Source organism: Mauremys reevesii, linkage group 11 (assembly GCF_016161935.1).
Source record: "Mauremys reevesii isolate NIE-2019 linkage group 11, ASM1616193v1, whole genome shotgun sequence".
Taxonomy (NCBI): domain Eukaryota; kingdom Metazoa; phylum Chordata; order Testudines; family Geoemydidae; genus Mauremys; species Mauremys reevesii.
Genome location: NC_052633.1, coordinates 43,698,004 through 43,717,037, shown reverse-complemented (window position 1 = coordinate 43,717,037; position 19,034 = coordinate 43,698,004). Strand labels below are relative to the sequence as shown.

General features: G+C 37.9%; 1 protein-coding gene across 1 annotated transcript in view; it reads right to left on the bottom strand.

Moving 5' to 3' along the window:
• The window catches only part of FIGN (fidgetin, microtubule severing factor), a 442,763-nt gene that overhangs the window by 319,032 nt on the left and 104,697 nt on the right, over window positions 1–19,034 (bottom strand). The gene's annotated exons all lie outside the window — the stretch shown is intronic.

Genomic DNA, 19,034 nt, shown 5'->3' with positions numbered 1-19,034 from the left:
TGCAAGGTTGAATGAATTTCACTACTATTGCAGAAAGTCATTCAACATTTCCTCAAAGTAAATGATCAGCTTCTAAGTTTAAGACAGACAATATGTTAAAGTACCCAGAAAGTGGTAGTATTTCTTTTCCTTGGCTATACACAGAAAAAACAGTTTTCAAAGAGGGAAACACACTCTATAAAAATTCCAAATAACAGAAAATTGTTTTTGTTTATTATCCCATTGATTTCTTGAGCCAGAAAGGTTGACATGAGGGTACTGAAGGGGATTTTTCAATCTTCTACCAGTTTGCTTACATGATTACAAAATATTTCCAATTCCTATGTCAATTTGGTTAAAAACTTAGTTTTCTGTTCAAGTCATTTTAACAGAAACATCTGTTTTTAAAACATTGTTTTAATAAAAAAAAAACGACTATCCAGATGACATAACAATCTTACTATCAAGACTGCCCCAGAACATTAGAGAAGATGGGTGAGATAGAAGTTTTCTGAAGAAGAGCTCTGAAGAACAAGCCCCAACGCTTGTTTCTCTCACCAACTGAATTTGGTCCAATAAAAGATATCATCTCACCCGCCTTGTATTACTAAATTGCTTATTCATATTGTTGATCATTAATAAATCTATATTCTGGAGAGCCCAACTCCAAAGGACTCTCCAGAGTTATGGCCAATTTAAAATGTGATTAGCAAAGAGGATTAGTCCTTCCACTAGGCTAGAGCTCCCATCACCCTACTCCTGAGAAAGCATTTCAGCCATCATACCTACTCAATCCTATTTGATATTGCCAACAAGTTTTCTTCTGACTGGGAAGGTCTCTTTTTAAGTAGACATGTTCATTAGATACTGGACTAAGACCACCAACACATTTTGCATAAGCCACTGAATAGCATCACATAAAGTGACTTCAATTCATCATTTACTATTAACAGATTCAAAACCTAATCTAAAGGTCCCATATCTCATTATGATTCCTCTGAGTCATCCATTACTCTAAAGTTTACCCTTCACAATACCAAGTAAAACTCTGTAATTAAGAAGGTTTAGCTTCAGTAGCACTAGTGAGTAAGATTGTGATGTGCTTCACACATAATTATGTGATTTTAGTATTTGGAAACTGAGTAAGCAATGGTCTTTGGGAGTTTGCTGAAAGTAAAAGATCCCATGAAGAAATACGCTGTCTGAAATCACGCTTAAAAGGCAGGTTTTATTTGTAATTTAATAAAACTCCACTATATTCCCAAAATGTGTGATATAGATAAAAGGCCCAAGCCTTATATAGTAGGCACCATTAAATCAGTATTTAGCAAGTCACCACACAATGTTAACTGAGAGATTACAGTGTTTTCCTAAAATTTTAAATGAAAATAATTGTGGTAACTTTTTGACAAATGTTGACTTTTTAATAGTGACTGATGAATGTGTACGCTTAAAGAAAAGGAATGTTAATTCATAGATGGGATTCATACCCCCTTATCAGGCATTCTACATTAACGATATATAGCAGTGGGTGGGGGTTAGGCTGGTCTCTCTTGGACCTACATATGCCCACTTGCCAACATGTAAAGTGGTGTAAAGGAGTTTAAATCACTACAACTTATATGATAAGGAGCCAGAAGAATGTGCAAGTTAAAAAAGGAATAACCTACTTTAATTTACACATTTGTACTTAATGTTCACTTCAAATCTGAATTATAACATCTTAGAGACTAATTCAGGCAGACGCAATGGGCCATGTGCAGAGGCTGTGTAACTTCTCCTCCATACACATTGACAAATGGCTGAGAGTTTCATAAGTCTAAGAGAGTCTAAGTTGTGTAACATGCAAATTGTGGGCACTGGAAGAAGCTCATCTTAGGGTGTTGTCATAAGTCCACAGACATCTCAATGAGCGGTCGCAGTGGTCACCATTACAAAGTCAATAGTTACCCAGAATAACTGTAGGTGGTGTCTGATATACTGCATTTGTTGACTGGAATACTGACTAGCTACTGTTTATTTTTTTATTGGCAATCATGATAGAGATATCTGTTATTACCTAATAATAAACTTATTGCACTATAATCCCCATAAGCCGATGTGACAGCTACAGTCTATTGATCAGTGAGAGGATTTTTTTTTTTGTATTCCCTGGTCTAGAGATTATACACAAATTAGATTTCTCAGTAGTTTGTGTGTCTTTTAGAGTTAGGTTTCATTACCCACTCAGGTCCCATTTTATAGCACTACTGGTATCTCTTACCCAGGTGATTTACTGTGGACAGATTTAATGTTAGATTTTAAATAATAAATACCTTCTAATTGTTAAACCCAGAATTAAAGCAGGAAGGAAACTGGTTCACAGCCTCTTACAATGGGTTTCCATACAGCCAGCGCCACTAATTATGACAATTTACAAACTGTGGCCACTGCTAACAGTAATCTCAGAAGGCAAAACAGTATTTAAAAAACTCTCTTTCCAAATGTATTTCACATTTTATATTTAGCAAGATGCTCTTCTCACCATGTGAACTTTCCAATGGCTATGCTGAGCAAACTAGGTACTGCTTTCTTTTAAATTAAATCTTAAGATTACTTTAACATAGTTCTTTGTGGTTTAATTTATCATATGTTCTGGCACCATTTATCACTAAATACAGAATGATGAAGAAATGGCTCTACTAAAACGAAATAACCACTGAATTAAAAAGCTGTTAAATGAGTTGGAGTGCAGACTACTGTTAACAATATGTGGGAAGGGTGTTTGGCTGGAATAAATTACTTTCACAGTAATAATTTGAAGAGTGCACCTTTGGAGAAACATTCAAAAATTCACATCTTGATTTTCTGACTAAATTCATATTTGCCACTAATAATATTTTTAAATTAGCTACACAGTGAAGGTGAGAAGATGCTTGGACTCAAATAGTGAGGTTTAAAAACAAAATTTTCTCTGTTTAATAACTGAGAAATGGCAGGTTTAAAAATATACATGCAAAGCACAATAATAGATTCCAATTAAGATATATTTTACTTGCTCACCCTTAATCTTTTTGTAAATCCTTCTACAATATTTCAATGTACTCTGCCATACTAACATGTAAATAATAAATAGCTTTCCCTATATTTCATTCTAGTCTGCATATAACCTCCTTGCAAATAACAAATGGCTAGCCATCTAACAAGTTAAGATTCATTTTCATTGTATTGATTGCAATAGTCTGTGTAGTTAATAGAAAGGATCTAATATATAGTTGATATGTCTAGATCTACTGACATAGCATAACAATTTCAGACTTGAAAGCACATTTTTTTTATTTAAAAATGCTATTGAAATTTGACAACCCGCAGGGCATGCACTCACAGCTTATACATTTATAACATTTCCAAAGTAGTATGTAACCTGGTGGTGTTCTGTAAGGCAGTGAGGATGTTTTAACCCTTAAGAACAGGGGGCAAATTCTAATGTTTTTACTTATCTTTTGACAGAGTGGTTAGAAATTAAGACTGTTTAATAACATTCACTTATTGCACATTTGGAAATTATTCAGTTCGATAACAGGAAACATTTATTTACTCAGGGCTCATACAAGTTCCCACTGACCTCGCTGGAAGCAGGATCAAGCCCTCAGCTTTCATGTACGTCATTGGCCTCCACAGAAATGGCATATTTACAGTATTATGGGCAGATATTTATGTCTGATATAGTAGAGATGAAAAGGACAAGTCATTGCAGTCTTGGTTTGTTTTCAGAATGCTAAGTGGTACAAAGCACAGAAATAACCAGGTCATATGTATCGCTCTGCCCAAATAATGTATTGTTAGTGGACTGGTGGATACTTCCAGATGGTTAAAAAGGAGTTGACAATTTCTCTACTGCAAATCATCATAGAAGAGATCAGAGAAGGAGATCACCAAATGGTTGTGTTACTTTGTAGCATAATATCTTAAACAAAAATGTTCAATTAAAATATTTAATTAGGCAACAGCTGCCTATGGACTTAATATACTAGTGCTTGCCAAGATTAGCACAATACTTGTAAACAAAGGTTCGAGTAGAGATCTCTCTCTTTTTTAATGAATGAAGAATGACATAAAAAAGAAAATAATTTTTTCAGTTGTGTACATCACTGCAGCACTTTGGATAAATGTGATTTAAACCAATTATTACCGGTATGTGCTATCACTATACATATTTAGAAGGGCTGAGTGATAGGAAGGACAAGTGGTGATAAGTAGATCAAAGATTCTTTCTCATAGGCCCTGATCCAAAGCCCTTTGAAGTCAGTGGAAAATGAGGATTTGCAAGTACCAGGCTTTTTGTGACATTAAGCAGGAGAACCATACACATTAACCAGGAACTTCCCTCTTTCTGGCCTCTAATACTTACCCATTGTCTGCACTGTGTTTGTTGGTAGTTACATTTTTATTTATGTTTACAAGTAAAAGAACAGAAATTGCAGGATCAATGGCATGAAGGTCCACTTTCCTCCTCACTCCATTGGCCTGACAAAACCATGGGCTGTATTATTGGTATTCTCTCTTATTATTTGTGTCACAGTATCATCTAGCAGCCTCATCTTGCTTATATGTAAGAAAATCTCCCTCTTCCCACTGCAGCCTCTGTGCTTCCATGGACTGTGGTCATTTGGTTAAGCACGTGAACAAGGTCTGTCTACAATAATTCTTTTACTCACCAAATTGGTTTCCACATTCAAGGAACTCCAGTTAGGTTGGAATTATGACCTGCCAAAACCGAAATATTAATTACAACAGTTCAGACTGCTTTCAATAATATTTAAAATGAACTACACAAATTAGCAGTCTTCAGAAAATGTCTGAAATAGTTCAATCTTCACTCAAAATATGCTGTGAAGAAGAGTTTTTTAAACAGTGTTTTGCTTTGCAAGTCATTTTTAAGAATGCAAGATACATGCCATTTAGCGATATTTACTTTTCAACGTGTTTCTGTAGATGAGCAGGAGGGCTGATTAAACCTTAGATTGTTTTTCAGTCAATCATATATGTTTAACTAGCTTAATTTGCATTATTTAGCATCTGGTTCATGTGACTTTGAATATTAAAGATATAGTTGTCCAATATTTCCAATAATAAATATTATTTCTGTCTGACTTTCCAAATGTTTTACTATATATTTAAATCAGTGAATGAATGTAATTTTGAATTTCCTAGGCTATTGATTATATATGACACATTATCATCAGAATACACATACGCTGTGATTTTTCTCCTGTACATCTAATATCCATAAGAAACATACTAAAGCTCAGCACTTTCCAGTCAATCTTTATTCTGCTCAAAACCACCACCAAGTATGGCATCTTTGTTGCTAGTCATTGTGCAGTGCACAGAATCTGAAGATACACTAAAAAGACCTTTATTTGGAAGTGAACGTTACTTGCTCACTGCAGAGATTTTAACAGCCCACTTAATCTTGAATGGTCTCTTAAACATGTTAACTCCTTATGCTAAACAATCAGTTCCACCTTGTACTTAGCTATGACACTCTGAACACATTTCCCACAGACCTGAAGCAGAGCTCTATGGAGCTTGAAAGCTTGTCTCTTCTACCATCAGAAGCTGGTACAATAAAATATATTACCTCACCCACCTGGTCTTTTATTTTTAAATAAACATTTTACAGAGGTGAGCCCAAAACCCAGATCTCAGACCCAGATTCAAACTTTCCTATATTTGGAATTTGGATTCAGGGTGAAATCCTGGCCCCATTTAAGTCAATGGGAATTCTGTCATTGACATCAAAGTGGTCAGGATTCAACACCCAGGATTTTGGTTTGCCCTTTAGAGAGTCAAGTTTCAAACTTTCCCAAAGTTCAGTGATGTTCTGCTGCCTTTTATTTTTAAGTTGGCTTGGTGTTGCTTTTTTGGTAGTGGTGGGATTATTTGTTTGTTTGTTGGTTTGGGGGGGGGAGGGAAGGGGGTTGTTATTTTATTCTGGTCCCTCCCTGTAGTTTAAAAATTGGGGTTTTTTTTCTAATTCTACACAGAGCCTACATGGAAAATCTTAACAGAAATACTCTGGATAAATTGCTGAACTATTTCAAATATGAAGTAGGGAAAAATATCCAGTTTCACAACATTCACAACAGTTTTAAAGAACTGCACCGTATTTTAAGAAACTTATTATTCATTTAAAATAATAATGTAAAGGAGATGAAAGATTCAGTGAAGGTTTGGGGATTTTTTTCCCCTGACTTCCAAAAAGAGATGAACCATTTATCATGAATATATATACAATGTGTATTTTGTCTTTTTAAACAGAAGTCGCAGTTTATTCCCTGCACATTTTTCAGTGGGATTTTTTTATTTTAGAAGACCTGGTAACAACATTTTTAAACATATACAGGAAAAAAAATATCTCTGCAAACATATAGGCTGTGTCTACACTATGAGCTGGGGTTGTGATTGTCCTGGCCATGTACACTCACTCTAGCTTTCATTGAACTAGCATGAGTATAGACAGCAGTGTAGCTGCAGTATGGCTTAACTATGCTATACCACCAGTTTCATGTGGGTTTGTACTCGGTATGGCTAAGCTGTGCCTTTGCTGCCACTACCCATGCTACCATTTATCCTAGCACTAGCTTAATAAGAGCTAGTGCAAGTATATGCACACGAACAGAGAAATCACACCCCTCGCTCATAGTGCAGACATAGCCATAGAGTATAAAAGATTATAACAATTCTCTGATTAGCTAGTTTCTCTTATTCTAAGTACCCATGGCTTTGTAATGGTTAATATTTCATCCATTTAATATCACTAATTATTTTCCCTCTACAGCTTTGATAGGTTAGTTATAGCCTGATATAAAAAAAACACTGTGGTAAGAACAACTGCACAGCAAGGTTAAGTGCCTTCTTGTCTTCAGTACCAATAATTACCTTTAAACAAAAACAAAACAAAAAGCTGTTTTCAGATTTGACAGTTAATTTACTAATGACTATGTGGACCCAATTTATAATAAAGTAGTATTGACCAGAAATAATCCTGCATTCATACTCATCTGAATTATTTTATTGTTCAGGTCTTCTATTAAATAAATTGGATAGGATTAATTTTGCAAGATGGGATTGTCAGAGGCTGCTGCATAAACTAGATGCATGTCAGCACTAAATTTAATTATTGATCACAATACAATAGTGCTGAGTGTTCCAATCCCCGAACAGCTTCCAGTAACTATCAGCAGATTCCAAATATAGAGACTGAAGGGGAAAAAATTGATTGCAGATGTCTACATTTTTAAATAAATAAATAATTCATCAGCACTAAATAAAAAATTAATTTTAAAGTACAATTCAGATAATTCGTTGGATGATATACCAAATAATCAGAAGATGAGAGTGACTCCCTTTAAGTAGCAAGTTAAAACAGAGTGGTTGCATGTTCTTGTAGACAGGGGGGGATTCCTTTGACTCCCTAATTCTTCCACAAATTAAATATGGAAATGGTAGGTGGAGCCTAGTGCCTTGGCTCACTTGGTCCCCATTTGTCTACGGCAGCTGCAAAATCTGCGATGCTGTCCAGTGGGGCAGGCCAGCAACCTCCCCACAGCAGCACCAAGGTTGGGTGAACAAAAGGAATACTTTCCCCCTGCAATACACTCAGCCAAGAGTGTTGAGCACAGGGTATAAACCTTACCCTTACCATTCTTTTATGCTTTTTCAGCCACTATCAGAGCTAATTTCAGGCGGAAGTTTGATAAAAGTCCCCACAGTCGCCAGAGTTAAGAGAGGTCAATTTTGTGGCCCTTAAAATACCAGTAATCCTACACTAAAACAGTAGAGAGCTGAGGGAAAAAAAGATCCTAGAAAAAAGCGGGGATAGGGGAAATCAGGTTATTGCCAGTCTACAGAGGACCTGATTCGAGTCTGCTGCACCTTTGGAGACAGAGAAAATTCTGTAGAGGCTCTGTGCAAAGAGTCATAGGGAGAGTCAGCCCAGCCAGTCCAAACATCTTACTCATCCTCCCATAGCATGGAGACTGAAGAACCCCATCATTACTGAATTTATGTGAGAATGGCAATCTTACAGTGGACATGCAGCAGAACCCTAGGATACTTACCGTAGCAAAGCAAAGAGAAGAGGTTGAACACCTTTTCAGACTCAAATCATGTTCTCTAGCTGTTAAAGACAGTTTAACTGAACAGTCAAGATATTTTATTGAAATGGTCAGTATAGATAATTGTTCCTCTTCAGTTTAGAAAATTAAAGAGAGGCAACTGATGACACTAGAACAGCTTTTGCCATTTAAGAATTTGTTTCTAGGTTTCATAGTCATTCAGCATATGAGAAATTTGTACGGGCGGTAATGAAATATTATGTGTTTTTCTTATTTTAATTCTAGAGAAATAAATACAGAATCCAGGACTAGAACAATCCTAGTCATCTGAATAATGAGGTCTAACAATGGGAGAAAAGGATAGATAAGAATATATACTTCTTTTGTTTAACACAATGTCAGCCTATTTAATGTAATCCACTAAATACAAATTATTTTAAAATAATTTCAACCAGTTTTATTCCATGTAATGTCTTTAAAAATTCATGTACTTTATTAATTTTGATATAAACAGTGTTAAGGAAGCCATCATTATGATCATAAAATTTTAACATGCATCCTGACAACATTTCAATTTCCTTTGACCCTTTAAACAACACTTTCCTGTACACTTATTTTTTCTCCATAGTTTACAGTGACATTCATTCTGCCCAGATTTGAATCCCACCCTATGTAGAATTATTATAAAAGTGCTTCAAAATTACTAACCTATACTTGAGAGAGAACTCCAAGCTAATTCCAAAGACAAACCAAATTCTCCAAGATTAAAATGTGAGCACTCATTTTAAGATTTAGCAAGTTTAAATTTTACTTACTAAAACACAAATCAGTGTTATACTTATTTGGGCTTCATCCAACACCCACTGAAATCAAGAGCAGGGCTGCCATTGACTTCAATAGGGGTTGGATCAGGTCTCACGAAATGTTACACTCCTCCCAGACAGGGATGGTTTTAAATTGAAGCATTTTATTAAAACTTTTGCATTATGCAAAAAAAAAACCCAAAACAAAGCAAACACAGCTTGCCACAAGCCCCATTGCTGGAGTGTCTCACCAGAGTACTAAATTCTTCTGATGAGTGTTTGGCACAGTCATTGGCTTTAACGAGGTCTGTGACTTCCTTTGAATCAGACTCCCCTGATAGCAGCCATTCAGCATCTTTCAGCAGAACAATGCTTTAATATACATATTCTAATTTATGTGTGCTACACTAACTCAAGTAATGATTTTCTTCAAAAACTCTCTAATTATTAAAAACGTCTTTAATGTATAACCTGAAGCCAAAAGCATAAAAGCAACATTATACAGATAGTTACACAAGAATACATTTTAAGTTGGGGAGAGATCTGGGTTCTCATCCTCTTCTCTATGATAGAGAAGCTTGGCTTCAAAGCAGACAACATCTAGTCAATTTTGGGGTCCAGTCATGGAAAAGATTCTTCTCAAGCTACAACAGGAGGAGGGATAGCTCAGTGGTTTGAGCATTGGCCTGTTAGACCCAGGGTTGTGAGCTCAGACCTTGAGGGGGCCATTTGGGGATTGGTCCTGCTTTGAGCAGCAGGTTGGACTAGATGATCTCCTGAGAACCCTTCCAACCCTAATGATTCTATGACATGCTACTTACACTCTAAGTTATGAATATGTTGACATTTAAACAGAAGTCAGCAATCTTTTAAGAAAATGGAAACTGAGCTACTGAGGATGAAGGTTGAAGAGTTAGAGGAATCTGTTATAAAAGTTTACAGGTTAAGGGAAAATATATAATTATATTATAAACTAAATGATTTTCATTAAGTTAAACAATTATTTATCTATTTTAAAATTGCCCTTTCTCAGTTAGCTTCATATTCAGTCAAAGCTGAGTAAGCCCCACCCCCATTCTTGCAAAAATTTAAGCACTTGTTCAGTCCCATGGAACCGCTTGCGTGCTTACAGCTAGATACATGTCTTTGCAGGATAGGGGCCAAAGTCTCTTTAATCGGTAACTCCTGTCCAATACTGTTTGGAAGTGGCCACTCCTCCAAATGAAATACAACTTTAAAAAGGCAGGTTTCTCCTGAACTCAGCACAATTAACTCACACAGAATTTGCATCTGTTTAAAAGCCAACAGGGTCCACTACATATGAAATGATAGTTCAATGATAAGGCCCTACTTAACTTGTGATATGGTTCCACAGTATTAGGCTTCCACCGCAATGTTGATGGTGGGAGCCCCACTGTGAATGGTTCTGAGTAGGAGGGCCCTTCTCTGAGCCACAGGCAACCAACGCTCAACCTATCCAATTTTATCCATCCTGGGCTGAGCCCAGACCGGGAAAATCTCACCTCCATACAGCAAACATTCAGGAATATATACGCAACTGAAAATTGGGTTTCGAATAAATATACTAGGCAAATATAACAGCAGTTGTCTCTATTGTGCCACTTATAATACGTAATCCTACTCTTTCCATGGAGTTAGGGAAATATTTGAATTCGTACTTTTACAAATGCATTTGAATACAATCAATAATTTCTAAATTTAAAGTAAAAATGGAATTGCATTATTGATTTATTAGGGACTGTGTGATTTATGAAAGAGCAATGTTTGTTTGAGTCAAACAAACAAAAATACACAATGTCATAGAATCTTGTCAAGACCTTCTCTAAGGGGGAAGGTCTCCTCCATCTGGTAGGGACTGTTCTGCTAGCCCTACCTCTTACACCAGTCTCCCTGGGGTTGTGTGGAGCCTTGGAATAAAATAGAAATTCTTCCTATTACTGCTGTTAGACTGCTGACCTTGAATCCACACACAGTCTAGAAGTTAGGTTGAAAGCCATGTGCTTGGCTCAGGCATTATTCCCAGAAGAACGTCCCACTATATGTAAGCCTGGCTGGAGAACTCTTGGTCCTTTTACCTTCCATCAGACCGCTACCATTGCGGTCTTACTTTTGGGCTACTGTGCTGAAGTGGAAAATGGAACTTTCCCCTCTTTGAACAGAATAAGTTATTTTCTGTTGTTGGGAAGTGAAAACTGGGTTACTCTTGCCATCTGCAAACTAGGTAAATGAAATAGTGGATAATTGGACTCAGGGATGCTTGGACAATTTGTATAGTGGGGGTGCTGAGAGCGATTGAACCAAACTGTAAATCCTCAATATAATGGAAACCACTTCAAGCCAGGGGGTGCAGCAGCACCCCCAGCACCCTTAATTTCAGCACCTATGCTTGGTGTCTTATGGTGAGGACTTTAGCCTTCTATGTTAATGTTGCAGAAGACAAGGTCATAAATTACAACTCAAGCAATAAATGTGCAGCAATTAGTTTTAACTGGACAACAGTCTGTTGATAAGTATCAGCTACCTCTCAAAGTAGAGCATTTTATTATTCATGTCAACAATTGCTGAGATTTTGAGTCTAATCCCTTAGATACATAATGTAGGGACTGGTCCTGAACTGATATGCATCATAAATCAGATTGCATAGGCACTTTTATGGAGTTTATTATGACATTTTGCAAAAGAATATTCGTTCTGATGTCCAATTAAGTCCTAAGTTGGAAATTTAAAAAAAAAATAGCTATGAATATCAGGTTTCTTAGAGACTCCTTTCCTTACATGGATGTCTGTGATGGTGGTAATTTTGGTAAGAAATGACACGTGGCTTTGTAGAATGTCAAGTTTGTAAATGCTGCTACATGAAGTAGCAGTCTGATGTATTTCAGATGAAGATATGTAATTTACTCATAACCAAATGTAAACCTACTGAAGATAATTTGTTCATGTTAGAAGAACTTTTTCTTTTTTTTTAAATGAGATTCAGATTTGAAAATAGGTGAGTTTGAGAGAAAATACCACTGAAAACCATGCAAAAATCCCATTTTTAACTTGTTTACAAAGTGAAAAACAGCCACTTCCTGGAAATTTCACAGGAAATAAAAAACAGAATACGTGCAACAATGAAAAAGAAAAAGTTCAGATATTTCTACATGAAATTTAATGATGCATACATTTTGTATTCCACACAACTCTAGTTTAAGGCCCCTACCGATTTCTTATTGTTCTAAATAAAGTATCATCAAGCAACAAAGAATGTGACCATGGTAACTGTCACCTTCACTATATAAGGGGCCCCAAATGAATGGCTTTGCAGGGGGCCCCAAGATTGGTCCTGCCAAGTTATTTCATTCTGTCATCTTCTTATTTCTCTCCTCAGCTATGAACAAACTGAAAACTCCTACACAGAGGAAAAAGATGAAATCTACCCAGAAAGAGTCATGGAGAGCAGCTTAGAGTTAAATAATGGAACAGCTTTGTGGTTACCGTTCAGGCAGCTCTCCAAGTCGGGGATATCAGGCAACGAGGTAGAATAATGAAGCTACTCCTTCAGATAAGAGATCTGCTTTATAAATATGATCTTTTGTACAGCAGCCGTAGGAGAACTGTACCCTTGAAAATAAGCTTGTCATCTCTCTGAGAGTAGGTGAAGTGGCTCTGGTTTGTGTATGCTTATGAGTTTCTGGTAACACTGGTAATTTTATAGAAGCTTGTTAATGTGTAACAATCCAGGGACGAACGCATATATATGTGGTCACCAGCTAGCCAGATGTCTGTGGCTTGAAGAACAAGACTCAACCTTTTTCTCCAAAAGCACAGGCTTTTACCACTTGAGCTGAGAGAGACCCTCCCTTCCTTGTCAGCAGTGTGGGGTTACATCCTCTTTTCAAGCTAGCCACTAGAGTAGGAAAGCATTACCTAATAAAATACTTGAACAGGTCTGACATTCCATCCAGCACAAAAACCACTACATTACAAACTCAAAAACACTGGGCATGTCCTGCATACAGATGTTTGCTGTATGTCAACATGCCAAACTAACATGAAATTTGAAACCACAATGAGCTTTTATGTCCAGTTGCTCTATTTAGGGAAAGTATATTCCTCAGAGAATGCATAAGTAAGATCTTTCATCAAAGGTTTTAGGGTAGGGCAATGATTAATGGAGCATTATTTAAAGTTTAACGATCAAAACCAAAAGTATAGATTTAACTTTTTTGCTGGTTTTACAAAATAGTCTCACGTTTCTCCTTTGCCTGGTATATTTTTTGCTTGCTTTTCTTATAAGAAAACTGCAGTTTTATTATTATTATTAATAATAAATAGTGTGCATTGCATTCATGTATGTAGTGCCATTTATCACAAAGGACTGCAAAGCGTATTACAAACTTTATAGCACTAATTTCTCCCATCCCCAAAATGGAGTGGAGGAGACATTAAATTAAAAGTTGTGAGGAAACATGGTGCCATGGATAGAGCACTGGACTAAGACTCAGAAGACATGGATTTTATTCCTGGCTCTGTCACTGACCTGCTGAGTGACACTGGAAAAGTCACCTCACATCTCTGTCTACACTCTGCTGCCATCTTTTGTTTGTCTTGCCTGTTTAGATTATAAGCTCTTCAAGACAGAGACTGTCCTTTTTTATGTATTTGTACAGATCTAGCACAATGAAACTTCTCTCTCAGTTGGAGGACTCTGTGCTACTGTCATACAAATAAATAATAAATACATGTAGGTGGGTAACTGTATTTGAAGGGAAGCTTTTGTTTTCTATAGTCATTTGTTTTCAATTGAGACATTTTGTAATAGGGCACATTTTAGCACTTAATACAATAAATAAAATTTAGTCTATCGTGGGCAATGAAGGATTGCTCCTTACACCTTAATCTCCATTACATAGCAAGAACCATTTATGTGTACGATGTGCCTTTGAAAACATTCCCTTAGACATAAGTGGGAGTGAGGTGCCAACTCCCATTGGCTTTCAATGGAAGATGAGCCCCAAACAGCCCTTTGCATCTTTGAGCATCTCATCCACTCATTTTTGAGGCCACAGAAAGCTGTATCCAGAAAAAACCATTCCACCCAAGACAAAAAAATAAGAATCTTATAAAATTGAAATATTTTCTATTATTTCCCCCCATTCCAGCACTCTTTCCAACATTTTTATCATATATTTTACTACTTTTAAATAAATTGATACAAAGGGGCACAATGCAGAAAAAATTACAATCACTGTATAACTGTGAGATCAATATGAGACTCAAAAATTCAGAGGGAAAAAAAATCAAATGACCTTGCAGAATGAATCTCCAACAGTGCACAGCAAGTGCTGGCTTTCAGAAAAACAGCTTAACATGCCTGTTGTGGGGCAGCTGCCCCACTCCTGGAAAATAAGAATTAAAAGCAGCCCTGGAGAGGGCTGCAGCTGTGAAAGTCTAGGCTGATTGGGGAAGCAGCCATAGCTGTGGCCAGCTCAATCAGGGCCCAGCTGGCCCTTATAAAAGGGATGGGGGCCAGGAGCTGAAGAGAGTCTCTTTCGAGCTTCTTGGGAGAGAAAGACCTGGCTGCCTGGGAGAAAAGGGTACTTGAGGTGGAGCAGTGCTGGGGAAGGCCAGAGGAGCTGGGGAGCTCCAGCCTGAAAAACACCCAGACCGCAGGCCTGGTTAAAGGCCAGGAAAGGTACTGGGGCTTCAGAGGGGCAGCCCAAAGATAGGCAGAGGCAGCTGGTCCAAACTCCCTTGCCAATGATGAGTGGTTTATAGACTGCAGTCTGCCCCAGGGAGCGGGGGCTAGATGATGACTGGCAGTAGCCACTGAGGCTAGGTGGGGATAGAGGATTGGGGGTTCCCCTGGGTGGGGAAACCCAGATTGTGGGTTACTGCTGGGAGCAGAACCCTGACGTAAAGGGCACCGGGGTCTGGGAGGGACACGGGGGCCAATGGCAGGTAGGACACTAGCCTGCAGAGGGTGATACGGGCTGGAAAAGCTAATTCCCAGGATGACCAGCAGGTGGTGCTGCGCCAATGAGTCTTCACCCTGCCACAATGTCAAACAAACCCAAGTGAATTCTGCATTTGTGTTGTTGTTCTACCTAAGTTGCTAGTAGCTATCCAGAGAAAGCAGCAATAGGAAGAAAGCCCTTAGCTACATCTCTCCCTTCATGCCATTTCTTCTCTCCATCTCTATCCAAGGGTTATTTCTCCCTAGTGGACTCATCCAGGGTGCACTCCTTTGCCTTCACCTTTTCTTCTCTCCTCTTTCTTGACAGTCACCCCTGAGTGTCTCCCTTCTTCATCTACAATATCCATCCTCTCCCTCCCCCACCCCCCATCAATTATCATCCCTCTTTCCTTAGACCTCTCTGGACACCTCTACTCTCTCATTTCCCCTTCCCCTGAAGGGAGCTGAAGCTGCTTCTACTGCTGAGGGATGGTTGTCTGAGCAGGCTGGATGTGCGATGCTGCCTCCTTTTCTCCCTGTGCAGTGAAGCACTCACAGCAGGCAGAGGGGAGAAGACAAGAGGAAAAAGTGCAGACAACAGGAGAGCTGCAAGAAAGGGAATGAGTGAAGCTTTAGGCTGAGGCTGAACAGAGCAAAGCAGAGAGGGAGTGCTAGCAGGAAATGAGGTGTAGACTGAAACAGGAGAAGAGAATGAGAAGGAAAAAGCAAAGAACATCAAAGAGACAACCAGAGCCACTGAAAGGAATTTTAAAAATAGGAGAAATGAAAGAACAGAAGGTGACAGAAAGCCCAGAAAGAGGACAGAGGATAATACAAAAAGAAGAGTAAGAAATATAACAGAGGAAGAATATGGGGGTGTAAAACAAAATGAGAAAAGAACTGGGTGCCCAGCAAAAGAGAATAAAGTTCAGTGAAAGAACCAGGACTGGGACAAAAACCATAAAGGGGGAGACGGATCGAAATATAATTGTCTCCCACCATGTTCTTTATTTCCAAGATGGTCATTGTAAATAGGAAAGGTGGTGGTGGTGAAGAAAGAAGGGAGTGTGATAATGCAATAAGGGGGGAAGTGGGCACGCTTCCTTCTCATGCCCATGCACAGCTTCCTGACTCACTACAAAACTCTTTTTCCTCTCCTCAAAGGTCTCAGTTTTGAAAATGTGGTGACCATATAGGAAAGTATAGGAGGCAGTGGGTGGATCTTTTATTAATGTTGATGCTTTTTAAGAATCAGTGGAGAATGCAAATTTGTGCTGCTATTAAACAGGTTTTTCTATGTACACTGAAACCTCCCACATGTATTTGCTTTGAAAAAATAGCCCAGATTTTAACAGACACATCATGTTAAACTTGCAGGAAAAGGAGATGCAATGTTTTGTCTCTCCTATTAGCTCAAGGAATGGTGACATATAAGAACACATTTCCCTATGCAGCAAACCATCCCAAAAGTGACAAGTGTTAATGTCAAGCATATTGACCAAGGATACTCTTGTTCTTGATCACCATTTCAATTTTTCTGAGAATAGAAAACGAGAACTGCAAGATCATTTGTTTACTAAGGCCTGTTCCTACCTGCTTCATGGTGCAGGACTGGATTCAGCATCAGCAGAGATTATTTGAGATACACTTTGGTGTTCTCTCACATACACATAGCTTCAATATTTTTCAATTCTTCCTGACATAGTTTTATAATCCACAATTCATTTTGTGCCAGACACTTTGTATTCTCTAGACTGTTTTTTATATTCTGTTCTCCATCCTTAGTGCATTCCATTCTGTCAGTTTTCCTTTTATATTTACTATATGTGGAAAATACTAAAATGAAAAAGGCACTTTTAAGCAATGGTTTCTATTCTTTACATATTGTTCTGAAAAGGTTCCACATGATGCTGGCAGATATTGATGCACACAACATTTTAGTTAAGCCAGTGATTGACAGGTACACCACTATTTCTACAATCTGGACTGACTGTTACACAGAGTAAATGCTAATCTTTACCCATTCAGTTGTTTCTTCACATTATTCATTTTTCCCTCCTGTGTAGAAATGACCTGTTTGCTGCACTCCTAATTCTATGCCCTTGTGCCAATCGACACCAGATTGAAATGAACACACCTGGACAGCTACTCTCTGATGGAATTAAGGGAATGACAGTCATAGTAGAGAATATTTCCAATAAATAAATGACTCTTTGGGTGCCAAGGAATAAATCTTCTAATCTAGGTTAACTGAGCTATACCTAGAGATTGTGTATGTTTATGTGGGTGTCTCATTTTATCAAAACAAATTTGCATGCAAAATAAAAGCCCCACAATAGACTGCTACACTCTAGTCTGTTTTAAATTGGACACTATATTTTGTGTGCACTCAGGACATAGAAGATTTCTTTCATTTTATTGGATGTTAGCTCCAAAACATTCCAAGGAGTGAATTGTGGGTGACTGATGTCATAACACACAATGTTGGATTAGTAATAAGAAAAGCGCATATTCTAAGTAAAGTATCAGGGGGTAGCCATGTTAGTCTGTATCCACAAAAACAACAAGGAGTCCGGTGGCACCTTAAAGACTAACATTTATTTGGGCATAAGCTTTCGTGGGTAAAAAACCCACTTCTTCAGATGCATGGCCATGCATCTGAAGAAGTGGATTTTTTATCCACAAAAGAGTATGCCCAAATAAATCTGTTATTCTAAGTAAGTTATCTAAGAAATGCATTTTTCAGTAGGAAAACTACCTGGGGACAACCCAAAGAATATTTGAAAGGTAGTTTTATTTGAGAATATTTTTCATCTTGAATTTTGCCCTGAACAAGTTAGTGTCTTGTAGCACAGACAGAGTGCTAAATTTAACAAGTTGTATAAAAAACAAACAATTTATAGCAGGAAAAACACAGTAAAAGGAGTGACAACTGAATGTTGCCAGTGTCAGTACATAAAAACAAGAGATACATACCATAACGGCCACCTACTATAAAAAAAAGAATATTGATTGGGATGGGTAACACAGGAGCTAGGATTCTTTTGACCTGGATGGGTTCTATGCTGTGGTGCACACACAGTCAGAGATACTGACCACAGTTTAGTGACACCCGCTTATCTGTGTGTTAGCATTTACTGTATGGAAGGAAAAAAATAATAGAAGCTAATGCATTGGAAATGGAACGATGAGGGCCAGACTTTCTTGTGGTACTCCGATCTGACCACAAGTACTGGCAGTCTCTCAAGAATGTCTGTTCTCATGACTTCTCAGAGTATTTAAATTTTTCATTTTTTAGCTGAACTGCACCTTTTGAGGTTTCACTAGCATTACAACAGGAATCCTGGATTTTTGAGTTATCCATTCAGTGAAACTATGCTGCAGGACAATGGTTTGGAGACACAGAATCAAATTCAGCCCAGGTATAATCAGGCACTACTCACACTGAAGTAAGAGGAGGTTATTCCCACTTATATCACAGATGGATCTGGTATATGGCGTCTATAGCTGAGACACATTTTTCATAGGAGTTCAACAATGACAGCTTGTTCTCTAGCATTTTAACCATTAGGATGAATTCATACATGGGCAGTCCAGCCATTACAGCCTTAAAGATGGAGTTTCTTTGCCCACTAAACCACAAGAGGAAAAGCAGTAGAGTGTTTCTGAAATATAAAGTGTTCATAATGACAACATAATGAAACACATAATGAAAAGTGTTCATAATGACAAACAAGCTGGAAAGAATAAAGAGGAGAATAAAATTCCCTTTCAGGACTTGTTAGTTTTTTTGTGAATGAGGGCCTAATTATTAAAAGGTATTTAGGTGTCTAAAGATGAAGCTAAGGCACCTACAGGGATTTTCAAAAGCATCTAGGCGTTAGAGATGCCTTGCTTTGACCTGGGTAGAGTGGGAGTCCATGCTCTCATACTTGTGGCTCACAATCACAGAACAAGAAAAACTGAATGGTTACTGACACTACAGTAACTGTGATTTTGCGAAGTGTATTTAGTGTGGATCCCACTGTAGATATGCATGTGCCTCACACATATAAGATGAGATATTTTTCAGTTGCAGTGTCCATTGAGGTGATGCATGGGAGCATGAGAAGACACTGGGCACATGCAAGGGCATAAAGAGTGCAGCAGCCACAACTCTCCCTCTGCTCCCTCACAATTCAAAGTCTG